This window comes from Oncorhynchus kisutch, linkage group LG18 (assembly GCF_002021735.2).
Source record: "Oncorhynchus kisutch isolate 150728-3 linkage group LG18, Okis_V2, whole genome shotgun sequence".
Classification (NCBI taxonomy): Eukaryota; Metazoa; Chordata; class Actinopteri; order Salmoniformes; family Salmonidae; genus Oncorhynchus; species Oncorhynchus kisutch.
Genome location: NC_034191.2, coordinates 17,921,706 through 17,931,884, shown reverse-complemented (window position 1 = coordinate 17,931,884; position 10,179 = coordinate 17,921,706). Strand labels below are relative to the sequence as shown.

The window sequence follows — 10,179 nt, the reverse complement described above, 5'->3', positions numbered from 1 at the left end:
TAAGATTCCCCTTCACTGGAACTAAGGGACATAGCCCGAACCATGAAAAACAGCCTCAGACTATTATTCCTCCTCCACCAAACTCTACAGTTGGCACTATGCATTTGGGCAGGAAGTGTTCTCCTGGCATCCGACAAAACCAGATTTGTCTGTCAGACTACCAGATGGTGAAGCATAATTAATCACTCCAGAGAACACATCCACTGCTCCAGAGTCCAATGGCGGCGAGTTTTACACCACTCCCACCAATGCTTGGCATTGTGCATCATGATCTTAGGCTTGTGTGCGGCTGCTCTGCCATGGAAACCCAGTTCATGAAGCTCCCGACTAACAGTTATTGTGCTTCCAGAGGTAGTGAATTTTGCATCCAAGGATAGACGATTTTTACGTGATATGTACTTTAGCACTTGGTGGTCCCGTTCTGTTAGCTTGTGTGGCCTACCACATTGCGGCTGAGCCGTTATTGCTCCTAGACGTTTCCACTTCACAATAACAGCACTTACTGTTGACCGGGTCAGCTCTAGCACGGCAGAAATTTGACGAACTGACTTGTTGGAAAGGTGACATCCTATGATGGTGCCATGTTGAAAGTCACTGAGCTGTTCAGTACAGGCCACTCTACTGCCAATGTTTGTCTATGGAGATTGATTTACTGTGTGCTCGATTTTACACATCTGTCAGCAACGGGTGTGGCTGACATAGCCGAATCCACTAATTTGAAGGGCTCTCCACATACTGCTGTATATATAGGGTATACAATAGGGTGGCACTGAATTACATTTACGTAAGTATTCCGACCCTTTACTCAGTACTTTGTTAAAGCAGCGATTACAGACTCGACTCATCTTGGGTATCAAATCAAATCAAATCAAATCAAATTTATTTATATAGCCCTTCGTACATCAGCTGATATCTCAAAGTGCTGTACAGAAACCCAGCCTAAAACCCCAAACAGCAAGCAATGCAGGTGTAGAAGCACGGTGGCTAGGAAAAACTCCCTAGAAAAGGCCAATACCTAGGAAGAAACCTAGAGAGGAACCAGGCTATGTGGAGTGGCCAGTCCTCTTCTGGCTGTGCCGGGTGGAGATTATAACAGAACATGGCCAAGATGTTCAATGTTCATAAATGACCAGCATGGTCGAATAATAATAAGGCAGAACAGTTGAAACTAGAGCAGCAGCACAGTCAGGTGGAAGTTGAAACTGGAGCAGCAGCATGGCCAGGTAGACAGGTATGACGCTAAAAGCTTGGCACACCTGTATTTGGGGAGTTTCTCCCATTCGTCTCTGCAGATCCTCTCAAGCTCTGTCAGGTTGGATGGGGAGGGTCACTGCACAGCTATTTTCAGGTCTCTCCAGAGATGTTCGATTGGGTTCAAGTCTGGGCTCTGGCTGGGCTACTCAAGGACATTCAGAGACTTGTCCTGAAGCCACTCCTGTGTTTTCTTGGCTGTGTGCTTAGGGTCGTTATCCTGTTGGAAGGTGAACCTTCACCACAGTCTGAGGTCCTGAGCACTCTGGAGCAGGTTTTCATCAAGGATCTCTCTGTACTTTGCTCTGTTCAGCTTTCCTTCGATCCTGACTAGTCTCCCAGTCACTACCACTGAAAAACATCCTCACAGAATGATGCTGTCACCACCATGCTTCACTGTAGGCACTGGTGGAAAAAGTACTCAATTCTCATACTTGAGGAAATGTAAGGATACCTTGATAGAAAATGACGTAAAAGTGAAAGTCACCCAGTAAAATACTACTCCAGCAAAAGTCTAAAAGTATTTGGTTTTAAATATACTTAAGTATCATAAGTAAATGTAGAGCTAAAATATACTTAAGTATCAAAACTACAATTTTTTTTTTTAACATTTATGGATAGCCAGGGTCCCACTACAACACTCAGACATAATTTAAAAATAAAGCATTTATGTTTAGTGAGTCCACCAGATCAGAGACAGTAGGGATCAGTGTTGCCAATTTAGTGACTTTGCCGCTATATTTAGCGAGTATTCAGACCCCTCTAGTGACACATTTACAAAAAAAGCAACTAGTGACAAATCTAGTGACTTTTTCTGGTGTTATTGGAGACTTTTGGGGACTCTGACATGAAAGCACCTATCGTTCTTACTCTTCTCAATGAGCAGCGAGTGCTGCTGTGGGCCCCACCCCGTCCCGAAGCACTCATAGGTGGCCCAGTCCTCGTGCAGCAGTCCCTCCCAGCTGCCGTCAGAGCAGGAGATGTTCACCCCTCCGCGTCCAGACTGCAAATGAATCACGCATGCGGGAAGCCGCCGCTGGCTGATCCCGCTCTGGCTTACATTAAAAATACATTAAAAAAACCTGACTTAGGGCCAGACTAGTTACCATAATTTTCTCACATTGCCATTAAAAGTTTTTTCTAATGTCTCTTTTTGACCCATTTAGATTGTGAGTTAATGTAGATTGTATACTATTATTTAATTTTTTAAAATATTATAGTTAACAAATTTCATGTTTTACTGTGACTTGTTGTAGGCTCCTATGTGGACCATAAGGTTAAAAAACAAATTAACCTCTTAGAGCTCCCCCCTACTTTGTGCAATTTCCACCTGAAGACATACCCAAATCTAACAGCCTGTAGCTCAGGTACAGAACCAAGGATATGCATATTCTCGGTACCATTTGAAAGAAAACACTCTGAAGTTTGTGTAAATGTGAATTGAATGTAGGAGAATATAACACAATAGATCTGGCTTAGATAAAACAATGAACTTTTTTTTATTTTTATATCATCATCTTTAAAATGAACAAGATAAAACAAACATTCAGATAGGATGATGGGGACAATTTCAGTGAAAAATATAAGAGGGCAACAGTACTTGTGCAAAGTTTCAAAATGATAACTTCTAAAATGAGTGTGCTACATGACATTTATCATGAAGTCACCCAGGTGTCCCACACAAGTAGCCCAAATGTACCCAAGTGGCCAAATTGGTGAAGGTGTACATTTTGAAACAAATAACTATATACAAAATACCAAAATGGTATTCTAACACACCTCCCCCCTAAAAAAATTGAGAAAATTTTAATTTTATTATTGATTAAAAAAATAGATTAAAAAATATATATATATACGCATTTACAAAATAACATGGGTAACTATTTACACACTTTCAATATTTGGAAGACCCTCAGTCCTCTATCAAATCAAATCAATTTATATAGCCCCAGCCTAAAACCCCAAACAGCAAGCAATGCAGGTGTAGAAGCACGGTGGCTAGGAAAATCTCCCTAGAAAGGCAAAAACCTAGGAAGAAACCTAGAGAGGAACCAGGCTATGAGGGGTGGCCAGTCCTCTTCTGGCTGTGCCGGGTGGAGATCACAGTGGTTGTAGAGGGTGCTTCAGGACAGCACCTCAAGAGTAAACATTAACAGTTTAAGGTTCCATAGCTGCATACAGAACAGTTGAAACTGTAACAGCAGCAAGGCCGGGTGGACTGGGGACAGCAAGGAGTCATCATGGCAGATGGACCATGCTTCAGGACTAAGGGCTCAGGTCCTTCGAGAGAAAGAAGGAGAGAAAGAGAGAGCAGACTTAAATTCACACAAGACACCGGATAAGACAGGAAAAGTACTCCAGATATAACATACTGACCCTATATATATACAGTGGGGCAAAAAAAAGTATTTATTCAGCCACCAATTGTGCAAGTTCTCCCACTTAAAAAGATGAGAGAGGCCTGTAATTTTCATCATAGGTACACTTCACCTATGACAGACAAAATGAGAAGAAAAAAAATCCAGAAAATCACTTTGTAGGATTTTTAATGAATTTATTTGCACAGTAAAGTACAGATACCCCCCCCAAAAAAATTACTTAAGTAGTACATTAAAGTATTTTTTACTTAAGTACTTTACACCTACTGACCGTAGGGATGGTGCCAGGTTTACTCCAGACATAAACAGGTTTCCATCCAACCTTTTTATGTCAGATAAAAAAATGTCATGACAGGCCTAATGTAAACAGATTTGACATTTTCCAAATTTCGACAAAATAAACTAGACAAAGTGGGATCTTTTCTTGTCGGTAAAATTAAGTATGCGAGAAATTTCGTTAGAAAAGCTTTTATGCACAAATATTTATATAATAACCATCCGATTGACGTAAATTTGAAGTCCGGCGATGACATATTGTGTGGTCCTCCACTACCACTCGTCTGGAAAGCAATCAAAGCATGCAGTAGGCTACCGATTAATTAAATGATAATGGACTTCACAGGGTGGTGTAAGTGCACGGTGATGAGTTTGATGCTTCTTTAAAATAAATATCGAAGGCTCTTATTCTGGATACATGATCATCGATGCTTGGCTACCGTTTGACAAATAAAAATAATCTTGCTCTTTTGTCCATAATCTCACCATGTAGGGAAGGCTATTACGTGCCCTCTAGCCAACAGAGCTACAGAACACGTGCCAATACCGGTGGGCACACTCGCTATATTTCTCCATGTTTTTGTGAGAAAATTATCAATAGAGTTAAAAATGCGATGAAAACCCATTTCACATGTTTTTTATTCGGTTCGTGGGAATTTAACCGCAAAAGGCATTTTTATGTTACACGTCATCACGCACAGCCTCTTATCTGCAACAAGTCAATTTGATGTTAACCTCTGTGTGAAAATGCACAAATTGTTTCTAGGCGGATTTTTGAATATACACATGAAAATATGTTGTCAATTGGGTGGAAACCTAGTTAGTGGTGAACAAATGAGTGAGAACTACCCTCCAATAACTGTACGGATTATCACTATATCGCCTACAACAGCTAAAGTGTAGAAGGCCGGTTAGCTCAGTTGGTTAGAGCGTCGTGCTAATAACGCGAAGGTCGCGGGTTCGATACCCGTACTGGCCAGTGTCTTTTACCACAGATTCTAGTTTTACCATAGTCAGAGGGCATTTACTGAAGTACCCGTCTCAGCCGTTTGAAAACAATGAGAACAAGGGTAGGCTAACTATGTCTTTATTAACCAATTCATCAAATAATTTTTACAATCTGTCATATCAATATATAATTCAGTGAGTACTAGCTATATTACACTAAATCTGAATTTGTCCTGCTTGGTGACCTTTACTGGGACATGTTTAAACCACCTGACCAAGTCCTAAAGCAATGGGACTCCATAAATCTTTCTCAGATTATTACCAATCTCACAAGGTATGACTCAAAACACCCAGAAAAGGCTCTTCGATGTTATCCTCACAAATAATCCTGATAGGTATCAGTCTGGTGTTTTCTGTAATGACCTTAGTGATCCCTGTTTTACAGCCTGTGTTCATAATGGCTGCTCAGTGAAACGGCCAGTCCTGATTTGTCTTAGAGGCTTGCTAAAAAACTTTAATGAGCAAGCCTTCCTTCATGACCTGGCCTCTGTAAATTGGTATAGAATCAGCTTGATCCCCTCTGTCGAAGACGCTTGGACTTTCTCTTTTGATATTTTCAGTGATATTGTTTACAAACATGCCCCCATAAAGAAAATGATAATTAAAAACAGATTTAGCCCCTGGCTTGACTGTGATCTTGCAGGGTTACTCCATAAATTAAGATTAAATAAATAATAATAATAAAATATCCCAAATGGATACATTACTGCTGTAACCTTGGCCGACATGCAAATTGTGTACAGAACACTCCCGAGGACTGTGGGCTGTCATTCTAAATATTCTATCCACATACTGTCCATACATTTACATTTGTCATTTAGCAGAGGCCCTTATCCAGAGTGACAGCAGTGAGTTCATAAATGTATGTACTTTTTCTTACGAAAATCCCATCACATATACATGTGTATAAAAATACAGACTATCTATCTATCTATATATATTTTTTTGGAGAAAGGAACACAAGCGTTTCGCTATAGTCGATATAACATCTGCTAAACATGTGACCAATAAAATGTGACTTGAACTGACCGAAAAAATACAAAATCTGAAAATGAGGGCTCGTCCGGGATTTGAACCCGGGACCTCTCGCACCCAAAGCGAGAATCATACCCCTAGACCAACGAGCCGCTTAAATTTCATATACACAACCCACAATTTGAAACATTGGTATTGAATATTTACAAAATGCGTAAAATAATCGAAATATATCCTCGATATGGCAACACAACACAAAACGTAGCTAGACGGTTGTATAGCTGCTAGGGAGAAACAACATAAATGTATCTATCGCCTCGTGGCAAGATATTCAAGAGTTTCTAAAAGTTCTGCAATGTAGATTTCAATTTTATTTGGTGTAACTGCTATAATAACCTAACCTACCAGGCATAAAAAGACGCCTGCGCAACCTCGACACATTCGTTTATCAGGGTAGACGGGGCGTTCCTGCCTGTGGGCCACCCTTGAGACACCGTATGCTAACTAGCTAGCAGACTAGCCGGCAGATACGCTTTTTGACGGCTCTGCGGAGAATGCTGCCACAGATAGAACAATGAGATAGATATTTAGTTATAACAATCTTTGGTGCTTGCCTGACTAAAGCTGAATTGTGGCAGTAGCTAGCTAGATACAGTAACCTAGCTACAACTTTGTATTCTACCATCCCACTATTCCAACACAATCTCACACTCGATTTGTGCAAATATGTACAAAAAGTATTTCAGCGTTTTTGTGTGGCTTAATTCATGTAAGAATACACAAACTTTTGTTCCAATTAATTTGTAGGAAAAGGCACACATTTTTGTGCGACTTGCTATATTGTATTTACTTTGCCACCATGGCCTTTTTTGCCTTTACCTCCCTTCTCACCTCATTTGCTCACATTGTATATAGACTTGTTTATACTGTATTATTGACTGTATGTTTGTATGTTGAACCTGATTTTGGGCTCCTGAGTGGCACAGCGGCCTAAGGCACTGCATTTCAATGCAAGAGGTGTTATTACAGTTCCTGGTCAAATCTAGGCTGAATCACACCCGGCTGGGATTGGGAGTCCCATAGGGTGGTGCGCAATTGGCCCAGTGTCGTCTGGGGTAAACTGTCACTGTAAATAAGAATTTGCTGTTAACTGACTTGCCTCTTCCATTTTCTAATAATTGCACCAACAGTTGTTGCCTTCTCACCAAGCTGCTTGCCTATTGTCCTGTAGCCCATCCCAGCCTTGTGCAGGTCTACAATTTTACCCCTGATGTCCTTACACAGCTCTCTGGTCTTGGCCATTGTGGAGAGGTTGGAATCTGTTTGATTGAGTGTGTGGACAGGTGTCTTTTATACAGGTAACGAGTTCAAACAGGTGCAGTTAATACAGGTAATGAGTGGAGAACAGGAGGGCTTCTTAAAGAAAAACGAACAGGTCTGTGAGAGCCGGAATACTTATGTCATGCAAAAAAATGCTAATTAATTACTTAAAAATACAATGTGATTCTGGATTCTGGATTTTTGTTTTAGATTCCATCTCTCACAGTTGAAGTGTACCTATGATAAAAATGACAGACCTCTACATGCTTTGTAGGAAAACCTGCAAAATCGGCAGTGTATCAAATACTTGTTCTCCCCACTGTTTTTACATATATGTATGGCTCCCAGCAGTCTTATGGCTTGGGGGTAGAAACTGTTAAAAAGCATTTTGGACCTAGACTTGGCGCTCCGGTACCACTTGCTGTGCGGTAGCAGGGAGAACAGTCTAATACTAGGGTGGCTGGAGTCTTTGGCAATTTTTAGGGCCTTCCTTTGCCTGCCCAGTATAGAGGTCCTGGATTCCTACTCATCACTTATTATTATTACAAATAGAAGATAAACACATCTCACAATGGTGCTATTTTAGTAAAGTTAAATCAAAGCTAGATCAATGTCTCACAAGATCACATAATAATTAGGCTAATTAGTATTTTACATAACAGAACCAAATGTATTACTATAAAGGCTACTGTAGCATAGTGTGCCTATAATATGTTGCATCAAAAACATCTCCTCAGCCATGTCTTATCTGAAGCTGAATTGTCAGCTTTATTTCCTCATGAAACCAAATTGTAACATCACGTCCAAGCAGGATAAGCTTTGATTGAAACAAAATAGGCAAAAAAGTTTGTTAACACCATCTGCTTTAATTTGCCCACAAAACAGTAGTTAAAGTAGATCTAAGTACATGTTCCCATGAAACTGATTGAGATCAAATATTTTCTAACAATATGTGTGGGCACTTAGCATAGGAAAATGTTGCGATTGGAGGATGCATGTTATACAATGATATGCAATAGGCTACAGCTGTCTGTATAAACTTTGATTGAGAAATTATGACAAAAAATATATATGTTTGTTCACTCACCTAAAAAAATAGCACTACATCACTGGGCAATATGGACAGTATAAGAATAAAGGTAGACGTTAAATAGTAAATGAAAATCCAAGACAGTCAAATGATATAGTTTGAGGAGTACTTCTGTCTGCAATAATCCACGTGGATTGACCTATGCCCTCCCTGGCCCACCCATGGCTGCGCCCCTGCCCAATCATGTGAAATCCATAGATTAGAGCCTAATGCTTTCAGTTATAAAGCGAAATATTTTAAGTTTCTTCGCGGCTCGTTGGTCTAGGGGTATGATTCTCGCTTAGGGTGCGAGAGGTCCCGGGTTCAAATCCCGGACGAGCCCTCGTTTTATTAATATACTATAGGCTAATCTTTTTCCATGAAAAGCATGCAGATCTTCAACTATAATATCTTCCAATAGCCGAGACCAAAACGATGCAACACAGTCGAACGCTGTTGTGAAAATGTGTTTTTCTTTTACAAGGTGGATGGCGGATAGGGCTCTCTTCTTATTTAGCTTTCAAACTGCAACCTAGGAATAACGATTGTTTTATAATCAAACTGGAGTTTATACAAAGACAACACATAATAAGAAAAAGAATGACCCCGACGTGATTTGAACACGCAACCTTCTGATCTGGAGTCAGACGCGCTACCGTTGCGCCACGAGGTCTATAATATGCACTTGTACTTCATCTGTAAAAAGAGTTGTTCAATGTCTCTATTTCGCTACATTGATTGTAACGCTCTAGGTAGCTGATGTGATATGCAAAGAACTAACTGACACTACAACAATGTCACAAAGTTGTTGCAAAACACCCCTTTACGTGTTACAAAATACATTGTCTTTAGCCTATGGCTAGACAAAAAAAAAAAAAACACAGGTCAGGTGTATTCAGGATGCTTTGAAAATTAAACGAAACACTCAAAAATCAACTACTTGATATTTTGAGATTTTGGAGAAATAAATTTGAAGTATGCTCGTATATTTTTGACACTACATTCAGACAGTAATGAAATGAGCTAGCGACTGGAACGAGCTGCAAAAACACTAACTGGATCGTTTTATCTCCATCTCTTCATTCACTCAATCGTGGACATTCTTACTGACAGGTTGATTGTGTGTGTGTGCATGTGTCTGTGTCAATGTTTGTGTTGCTTCACAGTCCCCGCTGTTCCACAATATGTTTTTTAATCTGTTTTTTTAAATGTAATTTTACTGCTTGCATCAGTTTTTATTTTTTTATTTCACTGTATTTAACCAGGTAGGCTAGCTGAGAACACCTTTATTTAACCAGGTAGGCTAGTTGAGAACAAGTTCTCATTTACAACTGCGACCAGGCCAAGATAAAGCAAAGCAGTGTGACACAGACAACAACAGAGTTACACATGGAATAACCAGGAATAAACAATACACAATAAACAAGTCAGCCATTTCAGTAATGGGAGTCGTGCTATTTGAGCACATAACATGTAAACATAATGGCAACTACGAATTAATGTCCAGATCAACTCCAATGCTTCTGTGAAGTTAGTAAGGATTCATCTGCTAATGGTCGAGCGTTGGTGGTATAGTGGTGAGCATAGCTGCCTTCCAAGCAGTTGACCCGGGTTCGATTCCCGGCCAACGCAGATAGTTTTTCCTCTGTAGTTCCTTTTTTGATGGAAGCTACATTTTAGTACCTGCGTCACCGGTATAATAATTAGGTTCGATAGAAAGGATGACCAAGTAAACATACCAAGAATGTCTCAATGTCTCTCAAATACTAGCTAAAATCTAAATAATTATCCATCAATACCTTGACTGCTCGTGTTGCACCTTTTATGCTCTTATTTGTTTGGGCTCGCCTGTGGTTGGTTTCAGATGCTGTAATATAGCTCAATTTATGTTTTTATGCTGAT

The 10,179-nt window shown here is 40.0% G+C and overlaps 5 non-coding genes across 5 annotated transcripts; 3 read left to right on the top strand and 2 right to left on the bottom strand.

The window, feature by feature from the left end:
• The first annotated feature begins 4,810 nt into the window (after positions 1-4,810).
• trnai-aau (transfer RNA isoleucine (anticodon AAU)) lies at positions 4,811-4,884 on the top strand. Its single transcript has one exon. It is a non-coding gene; the product is annotated as a tRNA-Ile (tRNA).
• A 1,084-nt stretch (positions 4,885-5,968) lies between these two features.
• Positions 5,969-6,040, bottom strand: trnap-ugg (transfer RNA proline (anticodon UGG)). Its single transcript has one exon. It is a non-coding gene; the product is annotated as a tRNA-Pro (tRNA).
• Positions 6,041-8,548: 2,508 nt separating this feature from the next.
• On the top strand, positions 8,549-8,620 carry trnap-agg (transfer RNA proline (anticodon AGG)). Its single transcript has one exon. It is a non-coding gene; the product is annotated as a tRNA-Pro (tRNA).
• Positions 8,621-8,878: 258 nt separating this feature from the next.
• Positions 8,879-8,950, bottom strand: trnaw-cca (transfer RNA tryptophan (anticodon CCA)). The gene has a single exon. It is a non-coding gene; the product is annotated as a tRNA-Trp (tRNA).
• An 887-nt stretch (positions 8,951-9,837) lies between these two features.
• Positions 9,838-9,909, top strand: trnag-ucc (transfer RNA glycine (anticodon UCC)). Its single transcript has one exon. It is a non-coding gene; the product is annotated as a tRNA-Gly (tRNA).
• The last annotated feature ends 270 nt before the right edge of the window (positions 9,910-10,179 follow it).